The sequence below is a fragment of the Aethalodelphis obliquidens genome, unplaced genomic scaffold (assembly GCF_003676395.1).
Source record: "Aethalodelphis obliquidens isolate GAN/ISIS:26980383/991018 unplaced genomic scaffold, ASM367639v1 scaffold32, whole genome shotgun sequence".
Classification (NCBI taxonomy): Eukaryota; Metazoa; Chordata; class Mammalia; order Artiodactyla; family Delphinidae; genus Aethalodelphis; species Aethalodelphis obliquidens.
In genome coordinates this window covers 13,400,427-13,424,881 of record NW_020837976.1, presented here as the reverse complement: position 1 = coordinate 13,424,881, position 24,455 = coordinate 13,400,427, and the positions used below count along the sequence as shown (strand labels likewise).

The following is a 24,455-nucleotide window of genomic DNA, read 5'->3' as shown; positions in this document are numbered from 1 at the left end:
AAAAATCCCATGTGTACATTCAGGACACAATTAAAGAGGATGAGTGCTAAAAACATAACACTTCACTTGGACTGAAAAATGTTGACCTCAGTAGACTGATGTTATATACATATAGTATAATATCTTGAGCAAACTGCTGAAAAAAATACTATACAAAGAGGTGCCTTAAAAAGAAAAACTAGAAAAACTATTCAAAAATGCACATGCACCCAATGTTCATTGCAGCACTGTTTACAATAGCCAGGACATGGAAGCAACCTAAATGCCCATCAACAGACAAATGGGTAAAGAAGATGTGGTACGTATATACAATGGAATATTACTCAGCCGTAAAGAGGAATGAAATTGGGTCATTTGTAGAGATGTGGATGGACCTAGAGACTGTCATACAGAGTGAAGTAAGTCAGAAAGAGAAAAACAAATACCGTATATTAACGCATATATGTGGAATCTAGAAAAATGGTACAGATGAACTGGTTTACAAGGCAGAAATATAGACACAGACGTAGAGAACAAACGTATGGACACCAAGGGGGTAAAGCGGGGGTGGTGGGATGAATTGGGAGATTGAGATTGACATATATACACTAATATGTATGAAATAGATAACTAGTAAGAACCTGCTGTATAAAAATTTAAATTAAATTTTAAAAAAAGAAAAACTCTAAGAAAATAAAAACTCTAGAAGGTAAATAAAAGTGGAAGTCTAAGACGTACAGGAAGGAGTTCTGGTTTCCAGTTCCACAGGTAAGGAACTTGGAAGTCGCCATCCATTCCAACAACATGTAAAAAGCTGAACAGACTGAAAAATCAACAACTCTTCTTGGATCCATAGAAGAGGGGAGGACACAGGGCAAACCACTGCCCCAGGATCGAAGAGTCAGGCGAATACAGGGAGTCCCAGCTTACCAGAGGAGCGGAGACTCATGAGCAGAATTCACTGCAGGAGCCAGAGTCAGGGTAGGAAAATCTGAACTATGATGGCTGGAGGCTCAGTGTGGACAAATCTGAGAGTTAAAAACTCCAGGGCACCCAGACACAGAGGGACCCTCACAATATTGTGAGATTTACCCCCAGGAGCTCAATCAGATCCCCACAGTAGATATCAGAGAAGAATTACCTCGGGGCATCTGGCATGGGGAGGGGAAAAGAAACCATTTTGAAATATGCCAAGAAATCTGTTCTTAACAAGACCTACCCTCAGGGGAAACTAGCAATTTATTTTATGGATTATCAACAAGCTGATTCTAAAGTTTATATGGAGAGACAAAAGGCTAAGAAGAGCCAACACAAAACTGAAAAAGAACAATATTGGGCAACTGATCCTACCTGACTTCAAGCCTTATTATATAGCTATAAAAATTAAGACAGTATCGTATTGGTGAAAAGACAGACAGATAAATCAATAGAACAGAATCAAAAGCCCAGAAAGAGTGCCCCATAAATATGGTCAACTACTCTTTGACAAAGAAGCAAAGGCAATACAGTGGAACAAAGATAGTCTCTTCAACAGTTGATGTTGGAACAACTGAACATTTACATACAAAAAAAAAATAACCTAGACAGAGACCTTACACCCTTCACAAAAATTAACTTAAAATGGATCATAGATCTAACTGTAAAATGCAAAACTATAAAACTCCTGGAAAATAACACAGGAGAAAACCTATGACTTTGGGTATTGTGATGCCTTTTTTAGATAGAACAACAAAGACATGATCCATGAAAGAAATAATTGATAAGTTGGACTTCATTAAAGTTAAAAACTTCTGCTCTGTGAAAGACAACCAAGAAAATGGGAAGACAAGACACAGACTGGGAGAAAATATTTGCAAAAGACACATCTAATAAAGGACTGTTATCCAAAATTTACAAAGAACTCTTAAACTACACCATGATAACACAAAAAGGGAAATCTGTAGATCAATATCCCTCATGAATATAGATACAAAAACTCTTAACAAGACATTAGCAAGCGGAATTCACCAGTCTGTAAAAGAATTATACACTGGCTAAATAGAGTTTATTCCAGGGATGGAATGCTAATTCAATATTTGAAAATAGTGTAATACACCGTTGTGTTTGTTTCTTATTGCTGGTGTAACAACACAAGCTAGTGGTATAAAAGCACAAATCTGTTATCTTACAATTCTAGAGGCCAGAAGTCCAAAATGGGTTTTACTGGCTTAAAATCAACGTGTCAGTAGGGCTCTGTTCCTTTCCGTAGATTTTAAGGGATAATCTGTTTTTTCACCTTTTCTAGCTTCTAGGGGCTGCTTGCATCCTTGGCTCATGGCCCCCTTCCATCTTCAAAGCCAGCAATGTCCAGTTGAGTCTTTCTTATATCACATCACTCTACCACTGATTCACCCTCTTTTACATTTAAGGAGACTTGTGATTGCCTTGGGACCACTCAGCTAATCTAGGATAATTTCCCCACCTCAGGGTCAGCTGATTAGCAACCTTATATCCATTTGCAAACTTAATTCTCCTTTGCAAAGTAAACTAACATATTCACAGGTTCCAGAGATTAGGACATGACCATCTTTGGGAGCCATTATTCTGCCTGTTATTAGCCCTCCTATTGCCCGCTTTTTGGCCCTATCTTGGGCTCCTTCCCTTCACCTAACTATTCCTTGTCCACACTGCCCTAATCAGCTTGCTGACCTTCTTCCTGTCCTAGGGGCTTTGCCCTCACTGCTCCCCAACCTGGAAAACTGTCCACTTGCCCCATGGCTTGCTCTTTTGTACCTTTCACGCTATGGTCAAATATCCCTTCTTTAGTTAGGCTGACCACCTGCTACGGAATGGCTCCTTCTGCCCTGTCACTCTGTCAACTGTTTTCGTTTTCTTCAAGGCACATTCTTTATTTTGTTTCACTTGTTTGCTTATCTGTCTCCAACCCTGCCTCCTGTCAGCTCCGTGAAGGCAGGGAGTTTGCATTCCGTTTCCCTGAATGGTGTGGGACATAGAGGAGGCTCTCAGTGTATATTTGGTGAATGAAGAAACAAATAAATGACAGTCATCTGCAAATAATGAGAACACATTGTTGTTCTTGATGACGTTTTTTACCTCCTTTCTGTTTCAGATCTTAATGTATTGTCAGAACTTCCTGAACACTGTTAAGTGGTAGTGGTGACAGCAGGCATCCTTCTTTTGTTTGATTTAAATAACAAAGTCTCTAGGGTTTTATCGTTAAATAGAAATTTGGCTTTTGGTTTGAAAAAATATAAGTTAAAGTACAAGAGTACTTTAAAAAAACCCAAACATATTAAACACAACTTTTGCAACAAGTGTTTACTATTAAGGTTTTATCAAACATCTACTGGCCCAATACATTCACAGATTTTCTCTTAAACCTTACTTAAATTTTGAGACAATCCCAACTTAGTTGAAGTGAACACTTCTTTTAATCTAATGTTGAATTCTTTCTTTTTATGTTGTGTCAGGGAGTTTTGAGTCTGCAATCATGAAGGAGACTGGCTGAGACTTTTCCTTTCTTAAAAATTTATTTTATTCAAGTCTAGTTGATTTACAATGTTGTGTGAGTTTCTGGTGTACAACACAGTGATTCAGTTATATATATGTGTGTGTGTATATATATATATACACACACACACACACACACACACATATACATTCTTTTTCATATTCTTTTCCACTACAGTTTATCACAGGATATTAGATATAGTAGTTCCCTGCACTATACAGTAAGACCTTGTTGTTTATCCATTCTATATATAATAGTTTGCCTCTGCTAATCCTAAACTCCCTATCCATCCCTCGCATACCCCCCTCCCCCTTGACAACCACAAGTCTGTTCTCTGTGAGTCTGGCTGGGACTTTTCTCTCTTTGGTCCACTGTTTCAAGTCAAGCTCTTTATCTCTAAACCTGCCTGTGGCCTGTGGATCAGGGAAGGCCACACACTCAGAGTGCAGGATGGAATCAGGTGGGCTGGACTGAGTAACAGTGGAGGTGCTGAAGAGTAAATCCTACCTTGTTTCTTTTCACTTTTTGCAGTTTTAAATGTTTCTTTGCTGAAGTCAAACCAAGTCATGCGTTGGTTAAGGAGGACTGGATTTCCATCCTTCTGGATTGGATCCCCTTCCAGCGGCCCAGTGCACAGTGTCCTTGGTCTGGTTTGGCACACAGCTCAGTGCAGCTGCCCTCACCACAGGCACCAGCCTTAGCAGAAGCAAATGATGAGAGCGGCGGAAGGGAAAAACCATCTGTTAATGCCATCTCTGTCAAGGCGTTATAACTCCCCAACGAGGCAGGCAGTTTAGACATGACAAAACAGAGGCCCGGAGAGATGAGGGGCCTTGCTAAAGGTCCCTCAGCTGACAGATGGCCCACTTTGGATTTGAACCTATGATTATCTGACTTCCAAGCCTGTGCTCTTTCCACAGGGCCACTGTCTCCTTTCACAACTGACCGTTTCACTTTGGCCACTGAAATGTCACAACTGTGTAGAGACCGTGTCCCTCTCCTTCTCCCCTCTCTTGACAGGATGTGCAGTACAATATTGCCTGATGTCTTGAAAGTGAAGGTTCTTCCTGGCCTGTGAGGCAGGAGCTGAGGCCCTCAGGGTGGCCCCTCTGCCCAGGCTTATAGGGAAGTACCTATGTGCAACCCAGCCCTTCTGCCTTCGGACCTGTAGCAGCTCAACCCCAGAGTCCAAAGGTGGGAAGGGGGGGCTTTTGAGGGATGTCAGCCTCTCCCTTTCCCAAGTGTGTCCCCCTAGGGTAGAATGGGGTGCTTGCCTGAGGGGAGCCGGGCACTGGCCCTGCACACCCTGCTCATCTGCTTAGGTGGTGGACTTACTGGGGTTCCCTCCACCACGTGAAAAACAGAGAGAGAGTGTATGGTGAGAGCTGCCTGCGGAGAGGTCCCTGGTTCCTAAGAGTGAAGAGGCAAGATGGCAAAGGAACCCACTGCCTGGGAGCTGGCTTCAGAGGGCAGTTCCCACCCAACACTATTGCTATGAGGTATATTTATCGTTACCGTTGCTCTTTGTTCCCTTTTGTAGATCTGAATGCCTACCTGCTACCATTTCCTTTTCGTATGAAGAACTTCTTTTAGCATTTCTTACAGTGCAGGACTGTTGGCCACAGAGGCTCTCAGGTTCCATTTATATGAAAATGTCTTTATTTCACCTTCGATTTTTTGCTTACTTGTTTATTTTTTAAAGTGTACAATTCGGTGGTTTTAGTATATTTACAACGTTGCGCACCATATCCACTATCTAATTCCAGAACATTTTTATAATCTCAAAAATAAACGCACACCCATTTCCAGTCGTTCCCCATTCCCTCTTCCCCAAGGTCATGCCAACCACTAACCTATTTTCTGTCTCTGGGTGCCTAATCTGAACACTTCACATAAATGGAATCATAAAATGTGTTCTATCTGGCTTCTTTCATGCAGCATATTTTCAAAGTGCACCCATGTTGTAACATGCATTAATAAGTACTTAATTCCTTTTATTAAAAAAACATTTTTAAGAGCAGTTTTTAGGTTCACAACAAAGTTGAGAGGGAGGTACAGAGATTTCCCATATACCCCCTTTCTCCCACACAGGTATAGCCTCCAACTTCACTCACCATAGTGGTACATTTGTTACCAAGGGTGACCTTTCATGGACAAACCATAATCACTCAAAGTCCATAGTTTCCCTTAGGGTTCACTCTTGGTGGTGTAAATTCTGTGGGTTTGGACAAACGTATAAAGACATGTATCCATCATTATAACATCATGCAGAGTATTTTCGCTGCCCTAAGAATTCTCTGTGCTCTGCCTATTTATTCCTCCCCCCGACCCTTTCCCCTGGCAACTACAGATATTTTTACTGTCTCCATAGTTTTGAATTTCCAGAATGTCATATAGTTGGAATCCTACAGTAGGTAGCTTTTTCAGCTTGGCTTTTTTTCACCTAGTAATGTGCATTTAAGTTTCCCCCATGCCTTTTTTTTGGCTTGGTAGCTTTTATTTTTTAAGGGCTGAATAACAGTCCATTGTTATAATGTCCCACGGTTTAGCCATTCACCTTGGTTGCTTCCAAGTTTTGGCAATTATGAATAGAGCTACTGTAAACATCCGTGTGGAGGTTTTTGTATGGACGAAAGTTTCCAAATCCTTTGGATAAATACCAAGGAGAACGATTACTGGATGGTGTGGTAAGAATATGTTTAGTTTTGTAAGAAACTGCCCAACTGTCTTCCAAAGTGGCTGTACCATTCTGCATTCCCACCAGCAATGAATGAGAGTTCCTGTTACTCTGTATACTCACCAGCATTTGGTGCATTCCTTTCTGTGCGTGTGGTAAAAAACACATAAAATTTACCATTGTAACCATTTTAACTATACTTTAGTGTTAAGTATGTTCACACTGTTGTGAAAATACCCATTAAACTGCAACTCCCTTTTCCCCCCTCCCCCCAGCCCCTGGTAACCACAATTCTACTTTCTATTTCAATGAATTTGATTACTTTAGATATTTCATATAAGCAGAAACATATAATATTTGTCTTTTTGTGAGTGGCATATTTCACTTAGCATAATGTCCTCAAGGTTCATCCATGTTAAAGCATGTGTCAAGATTTCCTTCCATTTTAAGGCTGAGTAATAATCCACTGTGTGATTATATCTATATCTGTCTCACATTTTGTTTATCCATTCACATTTGTGTTGCTTCTGCATCTTGGCTGTTATTAATAGTGTGCTATAAGCATGGGTATGCAAGTATCTCTTGGAGACCCCTGCTTTCAATTTTTTTGGATATATGCCCAAAAATAGGATTGCGGGATCATATGGTGGTTCTATTTTTATTTTTTGAAGAACTTCCATACTGTTTTCCATAATGGTTGCACGACTTTACAATCCCACCAACAATGCACAAGTTCCAACTTCTCCACATCCCTGTCAACACTTGTTATTTTCTGTCTTTTTGATATTACCCATACTAATGGGTATGAGGTGATATCTAATGTGGTTCTGATTTGCATTCCTCTGATGATTAGTGATGTTGAGCATCTTTTCATATGCTTTTTGGCCATTTATATATCATCTTTGGAGAAATGTCTATTAAAATTTGTGCCCATTTTTTAGTTACGCTATTTTATTTTTTATTGATATGTAGGATTTCTTTATATATTCTGGATATTAATGCCTTTTTCAGATACGTGCTTTTGCAAATATTTTCTCCCATTACATAGTTTGCCTTTCACTTCGTTGATTTTGTCCTTTGACACACAAAAGTTTTTAAGTTTGGTATAGTCTATTTTTTTGCTCTTGTTGCTTATGATTTTGGTGCCATATCCAAGAAATCATCGCCAAGTCCAATGTCATGAAACTTTTCCCTTTTGTTTTCCTCTAGGAGTTTTATAGTTTTAGGTCTAAGTGCCTAAGTGCTCTAGCTAGGATTTCCAATGCTATATTGAAAAAAATAAAAGTGGTAAGAGCAGATATCCTTGCCTTGTTCCTGATCTCAGAGGGAAAACTTTCAGTCTTTCACCCTTAAGTATGATTGATAGCTGTGGGCTTTTCACATATGGGCTTTATTATGTTGCAATAATTCTTTCTTTTTTTAGTTTGCTGATTTTTTTTATCATGAAAGGGTGTTGAACCTTGTCATATGCTTTTCCGCATCAGTTGAGATGGTCCTTTTTCATCCTTCATTCTGTTATTGTGGTGTATTGCATTAATTGATTTTTATAGGTTGAGCCATTTAAGCATTCCAGGAACAAATCCCACTTGGTCACGGTGTATACTCCTTTTAAAGTTCTGTTGAATTCTTTTTGCTAGTATTTTGTTAAGAATTTTTGCATCAATACTCACCAGGGATATTGGTCATAGTTATATTTTCTTGTAGTGTCTTTATCTGGCTTTGGTATCAGGATAATGCTAGCTTCATAGAATGAATTTGGAAGTGTACCCCCCTCTTAAGTTTTTTTTGAAGAGTTTCAGGAAAACTGGTGTTACCTCTTTAAATGTTTGGTAGAATTCACCAGTGAATCTATCTGGTCCTGGGCTTTTCTTTGTTGGGAGGCTTTTTTTTTTTTTTTTTTTTTTTGTGGTACGCAGGCCTCTCACTGCTGTGGCCTCTCCCGTTGCGGAGCACAGGCTCCAGACGCGCAGGCTCAGCGGCCATGGCTCACGGGCCCAGCCGCTCCGCAGCCTGTGGGATCTTCCCGGGCCGGGGCACGAACCCGTGTCCCCTGCATCGGCAGGCGGACTCTCAACCACTGCGCCACCAGGGAAGCCCTGTTGGGAGGCTTTTGATTCCCTATTCAATCTTTTTACTCAGTATTGGTCTGTTTAGATTTTCTGTTTCTTCATGATTCAGTCTTGGCAGTTTAAGTGTTTCTAGGATTTTATTCATTTCTTCTAGGTTAACTAATTTGTTGTACAACTTGGTGTACAATTGTTCATAGTATTCTTCTATAATCCTTTTCTTCCTGTCATTGTAATGCCCTCTTTCATTTCTAATTTTAGTTATTTGAGTCTTCTCTCTTTTCTCATAATCTAGCTAAGGATTTGATAATTTTGTTGATCTTTTAAAATTCAACTCAGTTTCATTCATTGTTTTCTATTTTCCTGTTCTCTAGTTTATCTCTGCTCTAATCTTTATTATTTTCTTCCTTATGCTCCCTTTGGATTAAGTTTTTTCTTCTTTTTCTAGTTTCTTGAGTTGTAAATTTGGGTTGAGGTCTTTCTACTTCAGTATAGTACTCATTTATACCTGTAAATTTCCCTCTTAGCACTGCTTTCACTGCATCCCATAAGTTTTGGTATGTCGTGTTTTAATTTTGACTTGTCTCAGGTATTTTATAATTTTCCTTGTGAATTTCTATGTTGCATTGGTTGTTTAAAAGTGTATTGTTTAATTTCCACATATTTGTGGATTTTCCAGTTTTCCTTGTGCTGTTGATTTCTAGTTTCATTCCATTGTGATGGAAAAAGATACTTTGTATGATTTCAGTAGTCTTGAATTTATTAAGAGTTGTTTTGTGGCCTAATATGTGGTCTATCCTGGAGAATGTACCATGTGCACTTGATAAGAATGTACATTCTGCTATAGTTGGGTAAAATGTTCTGTATATGTCTGTTAGGTCCAGTTGGTCTACAGTGTTGTTCAGTTCCTCCATTTGCTTGCTGACTTTCTGTCTGGTTGTTCTATCCATTATTGAAAGTGGGGAATTGAACTCTCTTACTAGTATTGTGTTTCTGTCTATTTCCCCCTTCAATTCTATCAAGGTTTGCTTCATATATTTAGGAGTTCTGAGGTTTGGTACATAAATATTTATAACTGATAAATCATCTTGGTGAATCGACCCTCTTATTATTGTACAATGTCCTTCTTTGTCTTTTGTAATAGTTTTTGATTTAAAGTCTGTCTGGTTTTAGTATGGCCACTCCTGCTCTTTTCTGGTTACCGTTTGTATGGAATATCTTTTTCCACCCTTTCACTTTCAGCCTATGTGTGTCCTTAGATCTAAAGTCTCTTGTAGACAGCATGTAGTTGGATCACTTTTTTAAATCCATTAAGCCAATCTGTGTCTTTTGATTGGGGAGTTTAATGCATTTACATGTATTTAAAGTAATTATTGACAGGGAGGGACTTAACAATTGCCATTTTGTTCATCGTTTTCTGTATGTCTTGTAGCTTTATTGTCTTTCATTTCTTACTTTGTGTTTCATTTTTTTGGTAGTGATACACTTTGATTTCTTTCTCATTTCCTTTTGTGTATATTCTATAGATATTTTCTTTGTGGTTACCATTGCAATTAAATATCTTAAAATTGTAGCTTTCTGTTTTAAACTGATAACAACTTAGCTTCAGTTTCAACTCTATTCCTTTACAGCTTCACCTCACACACTTTGTACTATTGATGTCACCAATCACATCTTTAAATATTGTGTAATATAGATTTATGGTTATTTAAATTTTTGTCATTTAAATTCTATGCATTAAAATTACAATAGAAGAGGTTACTATATTTGTTCATGCACTTACCTTTATTGAAGAGCCTTATAATTTCAGCAACAGCTTCATGTTGCTGTCTATTATCTTTTCACTTCAACTTGAAGGACTCTTTTAGCATTCCTTGTAGAGTAGTTCTAGTGCTAATGAAATCCCTCAGCTTTTATTTATCTAGGAAGGTCTTAATTTCTCCTTCATTTTGAAGGACAGTCTTGCCACATACAGTATTCTTGGTTGAGTTCTTTTCTTTTAGTACTTTGAATATATCATACTACTCCCTTCTGGCTTTCAAAGGTTATGCTGAGAAATCTGCTGATAATCTTATGGAAGCTCCTTTGTAAATGATATATTGCTTTCCTCTAACTGCTTTCAAGATCATCTGTCTTTGACTTTAGACAATTTGATTGTAATGTGTCTTGATGTGGTTCTCTTTGGATTTACTCTAGTTGGAGTTCTTTAAATTTCTTAAAATCTGTATGTCTATTTTCTTAGATTTGGGAAGCTTTTGACTGTCATTTCTTCACAGAAACTCTTTGCCCCTTTCTCTCTTTCTTCTCCTTCTGGGATTTCCTTAATGTGTACATTAGTCCCCCTGAGAATGTACCATAAGTCCCTTAGGCTATCTTTGTTTTTTTTAATATTTTCTTATTTGCTCCTCTGACTCAATAATTTCAAATGACCTGTCTTCACTTTTGCTAGCTTGGTCAAGTCAGCTGTTGAACCCCTCTATTGAATGTTTTTTTTTTTTTTCGCTACGTGGGCCTCTCACTGTTGTGGCCTCTCCCACTGCGGAGCACAGGCTCCGGACGCGCAGGCTCAGCAGCCATGGCTCACGGGCCCAGCCGCTCCGCGGCATGTGGGATCTTCCCAGACTGGGGCACGAACCCACGTCCCCTGCGTCGGCAGGCGGACTCTCAACCACTGCGCCACCAGGGAAGCCCTATTGAATGTTTTTAAAAATAAATTTATTTATTTATTTTTGGCTGTGTTGGGCTTTTGTTGCTGCATGTGGGCTTTCTCTAGCCACGGCGAGCAGGGGCTACTCTTCATTGTGGTGTGTGGGCTTCTCATTGTGGTGGCTTCTCTTGTTGGGCTGTAGGCACACGGGCTTCAGTAGTTGTGGCACACAGGCTCAGTAGTTGTGGCTTGTGGGCTCTAGAGCACAGGCTCAGTAGTTGTGGCGCACAGACTTAGTTGCTCCACGGCATGTGGGATCTTCCCAGACCAGGGCTCGAACCCATGTCCCCTGCATTGGCAGGAGGATTCTTAACCACTGCAGCACCTGGGACGTCCCGACTCTATTGAATTTTTTGTTCAGTTATTGTATTTTTCAGCTTCAAAATTTGTTTGCTTTTTAAAAAAAATAGTTTGTCTCTTTGTTAATATTCTTATTTTGTTCATTCATCATTTTCCTAATTCAGTTTAGTTGTTTGTGTTTTCTTTTAGTTCACTATCTTTATAACAATTATTTTAATTTTTTGTCAGGGAGCTCATAGATCTGCATTTCTTTAGGGTTAGTTTCTAGAGTTTTTTTTTTTTTCCTTTGACTGACCAACATTTTCCTGTGTCTTTGTATGCCTTACAATTTTTTTCCTGAGATTTGAGCATTTGGAAAAAATAACCACCTCTCCCAATCTTTGCATACTAGCTTTACACAGGGAAGACCTTCACCAATCAGCCTAGCTGTAGGTTCTAAGACCTCTCAATTTTTTATCTCTTGCTCCCCTTGGTGTCTTCCTGCAAAGCTGCTGCTCTGATATGCTGCTTGCCTCTGATTTCAGCAGCTTCCCAAATTCTGGTACTGATCCTGTTAAACGCTCTGAATCAGGCAAGACAGAAAGCAGTCCCTCAGGCTGCTCCCAAGCAAGCCAGAGTGTTGGCTACATGGTCCATCTTTTGTTTCTATCCTGAGGGAGGAGCAAGGATTTCCTCTATGCTGTGCTACATAAAGGAAGGGGCATGAACAGGTGCATCAAACGTGAATTTTCCTACCCCTTTTGCTGGAGTTCCTTCTTGATTTTACAATAGCCTGGTGCCGTAGCTTCTCAGTTGGTCTCTAGAGTTCTCAGAGAGGTTCTCTGTATCTTGTTGGTAACTCAATGTCTTTGTGGGGGAAGGTGGACCTGTAGCTTCCTAGTCCACCATCTTGCTGATGTCACTCTCCAGTGGTTAATTCTTTTTTGTGACTGAATAAAAAAGAATTGTTGTATGGAGATAAATTTTATTCATCCATTCATCAGTTGATGGACATTGGGTTATTGCCACTGTTGTATGGAGATATATTTTATTCATCCATTCATCAGTTGATGGACATTGGGTTATTGCCACTCTTTTGCTATTATGAATAATGCTGCTATGACTGTTTATGAACAAATTTTTGTGTAGACATGTTTTCAGTTCTCTTGGGTATAAACCTAGGAGTGAAATTACTAGGTCTCTTGCAGCAACATGGATGGACTTAGAGATTGTCATACTGAGTGAAGTAAGTTAGACAATCAGAAAGATATCACTTATACGAGGAATGTAACAAAAATGGTACAAATGAACATATTTACAAAACAGAAACAGGCTCACAGACTTAGAGAGTGAACTTATGGTTCCGGGGAGAAGGGTGGGTGTAGGAAGGGACAGGGAGTTTGGGATTGTCATGTACACACTGCTATATTTAAAATGGATAACCAACAAGGACCTACTGTATAGCATAGAGAACTCTGCTCAGTATTATTTAACAACCTAATTGGGAAAAGAATTTGAAAAAGAATAGATACATGTCTATGTATAACTGAATCACTTTGTTGTACAACTGAAACTAACACAACATTGTTAATCAACTATACTCCAATATAAAATAAAAAGTTAAAAAAAAAAGAAATTACTGGGTCTTATGATCACTCTATGTTTAACTTTTTAAGGAACCTGCAAAATGTTTCCCATGGCACCTGCACCATTTTACACTTCTACCAGCAATGTATGAAGATCCTGATTTCTTTATATCCTCAGCAGAACTTATTGTCTTTTTCTTAATAGTCATCCTAGTGGGTGTGAAGTGGTATCTTATTGTGGTTTTGATTTGTATTTCCCTGATGGCTAATGATGTTGAGCATATGTTCATATTCTTATTGGCCATTTGTGTATCTTCTTTGGAGAAATGTCTATTTGATTCTTTTGCCCATTTTTTAATTGGATTATTTGTCTTTTTATTGTTGAGTTGCAAGCACTTTTCATATATTCTGGATAAAAGTCCCTTATTGAATATATGATTGACCAATATTTTTTTCCCATTCTCTGGGTTATCTTTTCACTTTCTTGATGGGGACCTTTGAGAGCACAAAAGCTTTTCATTTTGATGAATTTCAATTTCTGTATTTCTTTCTCTTTTTACTGGTGCTTTTTAGTTTCATATCTAAGAGATCATTGCCTAATCCAAGGTAATGAAGATCATGCTTATGTTTCCTTTTAAGAGTTTTATAATTTTAGCTCTTACATTTGGGTCTTTTATCCATTTTGAGTTAATTTTTGTATATGGTATAATATACAGGTCAAACTTCCTTCTTTTGCATGTAGACTTCCAGTTGTCCCACTACCATTTGTTTAAAAAACTACTCTTTCCATTAAATTTCCCTGGCACTCTTGTTGAAAAATCAATTGACTATAAATGTAAGAGATTTTTAATGGACTCAGTTCTATTCAACATAAAGTCTAAAGTGTTTATCAGGCCCCTGGAAATTGGAAGAATGTGAACTTGAAACTTTGTATTCTTGGTACCAAGCAACCTCTAAGATCTCTGCTCAGATCTTCTGCCTTCCAGCTGTTTTCCCCTGGGCTTCCTGGAGTTTCATCCTGTACACACTTAGTTGAATAAGCCAAGGATTTGAGGAAAATTTTGTGTGCAGATTTGGGGGTTCCCCTATGGCTCCTTCCTGTTGGGATTTCCTCCCTCCATTTCCAGCCACTCTGTTTCCTTCTAAATAAGATCTCTTACTCCTCAGCATAAGACAACAGTCACTGCCTGTATGAACACTACTTTAGTGAGCTGTGTGCATTGGGGATCCTCTCTGTGGAAAAGCTATATATATGTCATTTTATCCAATGAAGGTCCTGCTAAACAAGCGTCAAATCCCCTACTTTTTCTGTCTTTTGTTCACTCTCCAGGGCCTTCAAACTTTCTTTTTAAAAATTGTCCTGGGGAATTCCCTGGTGGTCCAGTGGTTAGGACTCTATGCTTCCACTGCAGGGGGGGCCCGGGTTTGATCCCTGGTTGAGGAACAAGATCCCACAAGACAAGTGGCATGGCCCCCCCGCAAAAAATTGTTGTCCAGGGTCATTAACTTATTGACTTACTGGGAAGAGGTTTAGCCTGACCCAAGCTACTCTCACTTTGCCCGAACTTTTTTAAAATTCTTTTTTTTGTTAATTAAAGTGTAGTTGAGTTACAATGTTATATTAGTTTCAGGTGTACACATAGTGATTTGATATTTTTATAGATTATACTCCATTTAAAGTTATTATAAAATATTGGTTATATTCCCTGTGCTACACATTACATCCTTGTATCTTACTTATTTTGTATCTAGTAGTTTGTACTTCTTAGTCCCCTTCCCCTATCTTGCTCCTCTCCCCACCACTCTCTCCACTGGTAGCCACTAGTTTGTTCTCTGTATCTATGAGTTTGTTTCTGTTTTGTTATATTCATTCATGTGATTTATTTTTTAGATTCCACATATAAGTGAAAACAGCGTTTGCCTTTCTCTGTCTGATTTGTTTTACTAAGCGTAAACCCTCCAGGTTTATCCACGTTGTTGCAAATAGCAAATTTCATTCTTTTTTATGGTTGAGTAATATTCCATTTGTGTGTGTGTATGTGTGTGTGTGTACCACAGCTTCTTTATCCATTAATATGTTGATGGACACTTAGGTTGTTTCTATGTCTTGGCTATTGTAAATAATGCTGCTGTGAATATTGGGTGCATGTATCTTTTCTAATTAGTGCTCTTGTTTTCTTCAGATATAAACCCAGGAGTGGAACTGCTGGATCATATGGTAGCTCTATTTTTTATTTTTTGAGGAACCTCCATTGTTTTTCATAGTGGCTGTACCAGCTTACATTCCTACCAATAGTGAAATAGAGTTCCCTTTTCACCACACCCTTGCCAACACTTATTATTTGTTGTCTTTTTAGTGGTAGGTATTCTGACAGGTATGAGGTGAAATCACATTGTGGTTTGTTTTTTTTTTTAAGAAGGGTAGTGGCTTTAAGACATTTAAGAGGCAATCACCACCAACTATTATATTTTCTTTTGTTTTATTGGAGTATAGTTGCTTTACTATGTGTTAGTTTCTGCTGTACAGCAAAGTGAATCAGCTATATGTATACGTATATCCCCTTCTTTTTGGATTTCCTTCCCATTTAGGTCACCACAGAGCATTGAGTAGAGTTCCCTGGGCTATATAGAAGGTTCTCATTAGTTATCTGTTTTATACATAGTAGCATATATATGTCAATCCCAGTCACCCAATTCATCCCACCCCCGCCTTTCCCGCCTTGGCGTCCATACATTTGTTCTCTATGATATGCATTAATATAGGCTATTTGTTTTGCTCTTTCTGACTTATTTCACTCTGTATGACAGTCTCTAGGTCCATCTATGTCTCTGCAAATGGCAAAATTTCATTCCTTTTTATGGCTGAGTAATATCCCATTGTATATATGTACAACATCTTCTTTATCCATTCATCTGTCGATGGACATTTAGGTTGCTTCCATGTCTTGGCTATTGTAAATAGTGCTGCAATGAACACAGGGGTGCATGTATCTTTTGGAATTATGTTTTCTCTGGGTATATGCCCAGGAGTGGGATTGCTGGGTCATATGGTAGTTCTATTTTTAGTTTTCTTAGGAACCTCCATACTGTTTTCCATAGTGGCTGTATCAATTTACATGCCCATCAACAGTTCCCTTTTTTTTTTAAGCGGGTTCCCTTTTCTCCACACCCTGTCCAGCATTTATTGTTTGTAGATTTTTTGATGATGACCATTCTTACTGGTGTGAGATGATACCTTATGGTAGTTTTGACTTGGATTTCCGTAATAATTAATGATGTGTAGCATCTTTTCATGTGTGACCCAAGATGTGATCTATCCTGGAGAATGTACTGTGTGCACTTGAGAAGAAAATGTATTCTGCAGCTTTCGGATGGAATGTTTTATAAATATCAGTTAACTCTATCTGGTCTAATGTGTCATTTAAAGCTTGTGTCTCCTTATTAATTTTCTGTCTGGATGATCTGTCCATTGGTAAGTGGGGTGTTAAAGTCCCCCACTATTATTGTGTTACTGTCAGTTTCTCCCTTTTTGGCTATTAGTATTTGCCTTATATATTGAGGTTCTCCTATGCTGGGTGCATAAATATTTACAATTGTTATATCTACTTCTTGGATTGATCCCTGATCATCATGTAGTGTCCTTCCTCGTCTCTTGTCACAGTCTTTATTTTAAAGTCTATTTTGTCTGGTACGAGTATTGCTACTCCAGCTTTCTTTTGATTTCCATTTGCATGGAATATCTTTTTCCACCCCCTCACTTGCAGTCTGTATGTGTCTCTAGGTCTGAAGTGGGTCTCTTGTAGACAGCATATATATGGGTCTTGTTTTTGTATCCATTCAGCCAGTCTGTTCCTATTACCATTTTCTTAATTGTTTTGTGTTTGTTTTTGTAGGTCATTTTCTTCTCTTGTGTTTCCCTCCTAGAGAAGTTTCTTTAGCATTTGTTATAAAGCTCACTTTGTGCTGCTGAATTCTTTTACCTTTTGCTTGTCTGTACAGCTTTTGATTTCTCCATCGAATCTGAATGATATCCTTGCTGGGTAGAGTAATCTTGGTTGTAGGCTTTTCCCTTTCATGACTTTAAATATATCCTGCCACTCCTTTCTGGCCTGCAGAGTTTATGCTGAAAAATCAGCTGATAACCTTATGGGGATTCCCTTGTATGTTGGGATTCCCTTATTTGTTGCTTTTCCCTTGCTGCTTTGAATATTTTGTCTTTGAATTTAATTTTTGTTAGTTTGATTAATATGTGTCTCTTATGATTGTTTGGGTTTCATTGATCTTTTCTATTGTTTTTTTGGCCGCAATTTTATTTATTTCCTTGCTGATCCTTATTATTTCTTTCCTTCTTCTGGCTCTGGACTTTGTATTTCTTTTTCTAATTCCTTTTGATGGTAGGTTAGGTTGAGATTTTTCTTGTTTCTTGAAGTATGCCTGCATCACTATAAAGTTTCCTCTTAGAACTGCTTTTGCTGCATCTTGTAGACTTTGGAAAGTTGTGTTTTTATTTTCATGTCTCAATGTATTTTCTGACTTCCTCTTTTATTTCTGTACTGACCCATTAGTTTTTATTAGAATGTTGTTTAATCTCCTAGTGTTTTTGTTTTCCCTGTTTTTCTTCCTGTAATTAATTTCTGGCTTCATACCATGTGGTTGGAAAAGACGCTTGATATAGTTTCTATCCTCTTAACTTTTTTGAGACTTGTATTGTGGCTTAACATGTGATCTATCCTGGAGAATGCTTCATGAGCACTTGAAAAGAATGTGTTTTCTGCAGTTTTTGGATGGAATGTTCCATTATGTATCTGTTAATTCCAACTGGTCCAATGTGTCATTTGAGGCCACTGCTTTCTTATTGATTTTCTGTGTGATGATCTCTCCATTGATGTAAGTGGGGTGTTAAAGTCCCCTACTTTTATTATATTATTGTCAGTTTCTCCCTTTTTGTCTGTTAATATCTGCTTTATATATTTAGGTGCTCCTATATTAGGTGCATATTTGCTTACAAATATTATGTCCCTTTCTGTATTGATCCCTTTGTATAAAGTCTTCCTTTGTCTTTTTTATAGACTTTTAAAAAAATTATTATTTTTGGCTGCATCAGGTCTTAGTTGCAGCACATGGTATCTTCAGCGTGGCACGTGGGCTCTTCGTTGTGGTGCGTGGGCTTCTCTCTAGTTGTGGCGTGCAGGCTCTCTAGTTGTGGTGAGCAGGTTCCAGAGCGCATGGGCTCTGTAGTTGTGGCACATGGGCTCAGTAGTTGTGGCACATGGGCTCAGTAGTTGTGGCTCGTGGGCTCTAGAGTGCAGGCTCAGTAGTTGTGGCGTACCAGCTTAGTTGCTCTGCGGCATGTGGGATCTTCCTGGACAAGGGCTTGTCTCCTGCATTGGCAGGTGGATTCTTAACCACTGTGTCTCCTGCATTGGCAGGTGGATTCTTAACCACTGTGCCACCAGGGAAGTCCTAGTCCATTAATATTTAAAGTGATTTTTGATAGGTATGTTCTTTTTGCGGCACACCATTTTGTTATTCACTTTCTGGTTGTTTTTGTAGTTCGCTGGTCTTTTGTTCTTCTTTTAGTCTCTTCTCTTGTGGTTTGATGATTTTCTTTAATGTCATGTTTGTGTTCCTTTCTCTCTAGGTTTTCTATGTCTATTGTAAGTTTTTGATTTGTGGTTAGTGTGTAGTTCATATATGTTGACCTGTAACCTATAACTGACCTATAACTGTATCTACTTGATCTACTTGTTTAAAAATGTTAAAACACATTCTAAAAGCTCTGCATTTTTTACCACCCCCACCTTGTTTCATGTTTTGTGTGGGTTTTTTTCTTCTATTTCTATTTTTTGGCTGTGCCATGCGGCATGTGGGATCTTAGTTCCCCAACCAGGGATTGAACCTGCGCCCTCTGCAGTGGAAATGCATAGTCCTAACCACTGGACTGCTAGGGAAGTCCCTTGTTTCATGTTTTTGATGTCATATTTTACATTTTCATGCTTAGCCATTAACTGTTTATTGTAGTTATAGTTAATTTTACAGTGTTTTTGCCTTTGTACTAGGATATTTAAGTGGTTGATCCACAGACTTTACTATATATTTGCCTTTACCAGTGGGATTTTTCACTTCCTATAATTTATTTCTTGTTGTGGCTTTTTCTTTTTTACTTAAAGAAGACCCTTTAACACTTCTGTAAGGTCAGTTTAGTATTGATGAACTCTTTTAGTTTTTACTTTTGTGAGAAGCTCTTTCTCTCTCCTTCAGTTCTAAATGATAATCTTGCTGGGTAGAGTATCCTAGTTTGTAGGTTTTATCCTTTCAGCACATTAAGTATATCATGCCACTCCCTTCTGGCCTACAAAGTTTCTGCTGAAAAGTCAGCTGATAGCTTTATGGAGCTTCCCTTATATGTGACTCTTTGTTTTTCTCTTGTGGCTCTTAGAATTCTCTTTAACTTTTGACATTTTAATTATAATATGTCTTGTTGTAGGTGTCTTTGGATTCATCTTGTTTGGCACTCTGTGTTTCTTGTACCTGGATACCTATCTCCTTCTGTAGGTTAGGAAGTTTTCAGCCATCATTTCATCAAATATATTTTCTACCCCTTTTACCCTTTCTTCTCCAGCTGGGACCCCTATAATGCAAATCTTAGTATGCTTGATGTCCTAGAGGTCCCTTAAACTATTCTCAATATATATATATATTTTTTCACGGTACATGGGCCTCTCACTGTTGTGGCCTCTCCCGTTACAGAGCACAGGCTCTGGACACACAGGCTCTCTCAATCACTGCGCCACCAGGGAAGCCCCTCAACTTTTAAAATTTGTTTTTGTTGTTCTGATCGAGTAATTTCTGTTATTCTGTCTTCCAGATTGCTCTGATTTCTTCTTTTTTTTTTTGCATCTTTACTGGAGTATAATTGCTTTACAATGGTGTGTTAGTTTCTGCTTTATAACAAAGTGAATCAGTTATACGTATGTTCCCATATCTCTTCCCTCTTGCAACTCCCTTCCTCCCATCCTCCCTATCCCACCCCTCCGAGTGGTCACAAAGAACCGAGCTAATCTCCCTGTGCTATGCGGCTGCTTCCCACTAGCTATCTACCTTACATTTGGTAGTGTATATATGTCCATGCCTCCTTCTCGCTTTGTCACAGCTTACCCTTCCCCCTCCCCATATCCTCAAGTCCATTCTCTAGTAGGTCTGTGTCTTTATTCCTGTCTTACCCCTAGGTTCTTCATGACATTTTTTTTCTTAAATTCCATATATATGTGTTAGCATACGGTATTTGACTTTCTCCTTCTGACTTACTTCACTCTGTATGACAGACTCTAGGTCTATCCACCTCATTACAAATAGCTCAATTTCGTTTCTTTTTATGGCTGAGTAATATTCCATCATACATATGTGCCACATCTTCTTTATCCATTCATCTGATGATGGACACTTAGGTTGTTTCCATCTCCGGGCTATTGTAAATAGAGCTCCAATGAACATTTTGGTACATGACTCTTTTTGAATTATGGTTTTCTCAGGGTATATGCCCAGTAGTGGGATTGCTGGGTCATATGGTAGTTCTATTTGGAACCTCCATACTGGGAGGTTCTAAGGAACCTCCATACTGTTCTCCATAGTGGCTGAACCAATTCACATTCCCACCAGCAGTGCAAGAGTGTTCCCTTTTCTCCACACCCTCTCCAGCATTTATTGTTTGTAGATTTTTTGATAATGGCCATTCTGACTGGTGTGAGATGATATCTCATTGTAGTTTTGATTTGCATTTCTCTAGTGATTAATGATGTTGAGCATTGTTTCATGTGTTTGTTGGCACTCTGTATATCTTCTTTGGAGAAATGTCTATTTAGGTCATTTGCCCATTTTTGGATTGGTTTGTTTGTTTTTTTGATATTGAGCTGCATGAGCTGCTTATAAATTTTGGAGATTAATCCTTTGTCAGTTGCTTCATTTGCAAATATTTTCTCCCATTCTGAGAGTTGTCTTTTGGTCTTGTTTACGGTTTCCTTTGCTGTGCAAAAGCTTTGAAGTTTCATTAGGTCCCATTTGTTTATTTTTGTTTTTATTTCCATTTCTCTAGAAGGAGGGTCAAAAAGGATCTTGCTGTGATTTATGTCATAGAGTGTTCTGCCTATGTTTTCCTCTAAGAGTTTGATAGTTTCTGGCCTTACATTTAGGTCTTTAATCCATTTTGAGCTTATTTTTGTGTATGGTGTTAGAGAGTGATCTAATCTCATACTTTTACATGTACCTGTCCAGTTTTCCCAGCACCACTTATTGAAGAGGCTGTCCTTTCTCCAGTGTACATTCCTGCCTCCTTTATCAAAGATAAGGTGACCATATGTGCATGGGTTTATCTCTGGGCTTTCTCTCTGTTCCACTGAACTGTTTTTGTGCCAGTGCCATACTGTTTTTGTGCCAGTACCATACTGTTTTTGTGCCAGTACCATACTGTATTGATTACTGTAGCTTTGTAGTCTAGTCTGAAGTCGGAGCCTGATTCCTCCAGCTCCGTTTTTCGTTCTCAAGATTGCTTTGGCTATTCGGGGTCTTTTGTGTTTCCATACAAATTGTGAAATTTTTTGTTCTAGTTCTGTGAAAAATGCCAATGGTAGTTTGATAGGGATTGCATTGAATCTGTAGATTGCTTTGGGTAGTAGAGTCATTTTCACAATGTTGATTCTTCCAATCCAAGAACATGGTATATCTCTCCATCTATTTGTATCATCTTTAATTTCTTTCATCAGTGTCTTATAATTTTCTGCATACAGGTCTTTTGTCTCCTTAGGTAGGTTTATTCCTAGATATTTTATTCTTTTTGTTGCAATGGTAAATGGGAGTGTTTTCTTGATTTCACTTTCAGATTTTTCATCATTAGTGTATAGGAATGCCAGAGATTTCTGTGCATTAATTTTGTATCCTGCTACTTTACCAAATTCATTGATTAGCTCTAGTAGTTTTCTGGTAGCATCTTTAGGATTCTCTTTGTATAGTATTGTGTCATCTGCAAACAGTGACAGCTTTACTTCTTCTTTTCCGATTTGGATTCCTTTTATTTCCTTTTGTTCTCTGATTGCTGTGGCTAAAACTTCCAAAACTATGTTGAATAAGAGTGGTGAGAGTGGGCAACCTTGTCTTGTTCCTGATCTTAGTGGAAATGCTTTCAGTTTTTCACCATTGAGGACGATGTTGGCTGTGGGTTTGTCATATATGGCCTTTATTATGTTGAGGAAAGTTCCCTCTATGCCTACTTTCTGCAGGGTTTTTATCATAATTGGGTGTTGAATTTTGTTGAAAGCTTTCTCTGCATCTTTTGAGATGATCATATGGTTTTTCTCCTTCAATTTGTTAATATGGTGTATCACGTTGCTTGATTTGCGTATATTGAAGAATCCTTGCATTCCTGGAATAAACCCCACTTGATCATGGTGTATGATCCTTTTAATGTGCTGTTGGATTTCTGTTCGCCTGTGAAGCCATCTGGTCCTGGGCTTTTGTTTGTTGGAAGATTTTTAATCACAGTTTCAATTTCAGTGCTTGTGATTGGCCTGTTCACATTTTCTATTTCTTCCTGATTCAGTCATGGCAGGTTGCGCATTTCTATGAATTTGTCCATTTCTTCCAGGTTGTCCATTTTATTGGCATAGAGTTGCTTGTAGTAATCTCTCATGATCTTTTGTATTTCTGCAGTGTCAGTTGTTACTTCTCCTTTTTCATTTCTAATTCTGTTGATTTGAGTCTTCTCCCTTTTTTTCTTGATGAGTCTGGCTAATGGTTTATCAATTTTGTTGATCTTCTCAAAGAATCAGCTTTTAGTTTTATTGATCTTTGCTATCGTTTCCTTCATTTCTTTTTCATTTATTCCTGATCTGATTTTTATGATTTGTTTCCTTCTGCTAACTTTGGGGTTTTTTTGTTCTTCTTTCTCTAATTGGTTTAGGTGCAAGGTTAGGTTGTTCATTCGAGATGTTTCCTGTTTCTTAAGGTAGGATTGTATTGCTATAAACTTCCCTCTTAGAACTGCTTTTGCTGCATCCCATAGGTTTTGGGTCATCGTGTCTCCATTGTCATTTGTTTCTAGGTATTTTTTTATTTCCTCTTTGATTTCTTCAGTGATCACCTCATTATTAAGAAGTGTATTGTTTAGCCTCCATGTGTTTGTATTTTTTACAGATCTTTTCCTGTAATTGATATCTAGTCTCATAGTGTTGTGGTTGGAAAAGATACTTGATACAATTTGAGTTTTCTTAAATTTACCAAGGCTTGATTTGTGACCCAAGATATGATCTATCCTGGAGAATGTTCCATGAGCACTTGAGAAAAATGTGTATTCTGTTGTTTTTGGATGGAATGTCCTATAAATATCAATTAAGCCCATCTTGTTTAGTGTATCATTTAAAGCTTGTGTTTCCTTATTTATTTTCATTTTGGATGATCTGTCCATTGGTGAAAGTGGGGTGTTAAAGTCCCCTAATATGAATGTGTTACTGTCGATTTCCCCTTTTATGGCTGTTAGTATTTGCCTTATGTATTGAGGTGCTCCTATGTTGGGTGCATAAATATTTACAATTGTTATATCTTCTCCTTGGATCGATCCCTTGATCATTATGTAGTGTCCTTCTTTGTCTCTTCTAATAGTCTTTATTTTAAATTCTATTTTGTCTGATATGAGAATTGCTACTCCAGCTTTCTTTTGGTTTCCATTTGCATGGAATATATTTTTCCATCCCCTTACTTTCAGTCTGTATGTGTCTCTAGGTCTGAAGTGGGTCTCTTGTAGACAGCATATATATGGGTCTTGTTTTTGTATCCATTCAGCCAATCTGTGTCTTTTGGTGGGAGCATTTAGTCCATTTACATTTAAGGTAATTATCGATATGTATGTTCCTATTCCCATTTTCTTAATTGTTTTGGGTTCGTTATTGTAGGTCTTTTCCTCCTCTTGTATTTCTTGCCTAGAGAAGTTCCTTTAGCATTTGTTGTAAAGCTGGTTTCGTGGTGCTAAACTCTCTCAGCTTTTGCTTGTCTGTAAAGGTTTTAATTTCTCCATCAAATCTGAATGAGATCCTGGCTGGGGAGAGTAATCTTGGTTGCAGGTTTTTCTCCTTCATTACTTTAAATATGTCCTGCCAGTCCCTTCTGGCTTGCAGTTTCTGCTGAAAGATCAGCTGTTAACCTTATGGGGATTCCCTTGTGTGTTATTTGTTGTTTTTCCCTTGCTGCTTTTAATATGTTTTCTTTGTATTTAATTTTTGACAGTTTGATTAATATGTGTCTTGGCAGATTTCTCCTTGGATTTATCCTGTATGGGACTCTCCGTGCTTCCTGGACTTGATTAACTATTTCCTTTCCCATATTAGGGAAGTTTTCAACTATAATCTCTTCAAATATTTTCTCAGTCCCGTTCATTTTCTCTTCTTCTTCTGGAACCCCTATAATTCAAATGTTGGTGCGTTTAGTGTTGTCCCAGAGGTCTCTGAGACTGTCCTCAGTTCTCATTCTTTTTTCTTTATTCTGCTCTGAAGTAGTTATTTCCACTATTTTATCTTCCAGGTCACTTACCTGTTCTTCTGACTCAGTTATTCTGCTATTGATTCCATCTAGAGTATTTTTAATTTCATTTATTGAGTTGTTCATC

At 38.2% G+C, this 24,455-nt stretch overlaps 1 long non-coding RNA gene across 1 annotated transcript in view; it reads left to right on the top strand.

Annotated features, from left to right (window-relative positions):
* LOC113631356 (uncharacterized) overlaps positions 1-24,455 on the top strand; it is a 44,628-nt gene that overhangs the window by 8,595 nt on the left and 11,578 nt on the right. The window lies entirely within an intron of this gene.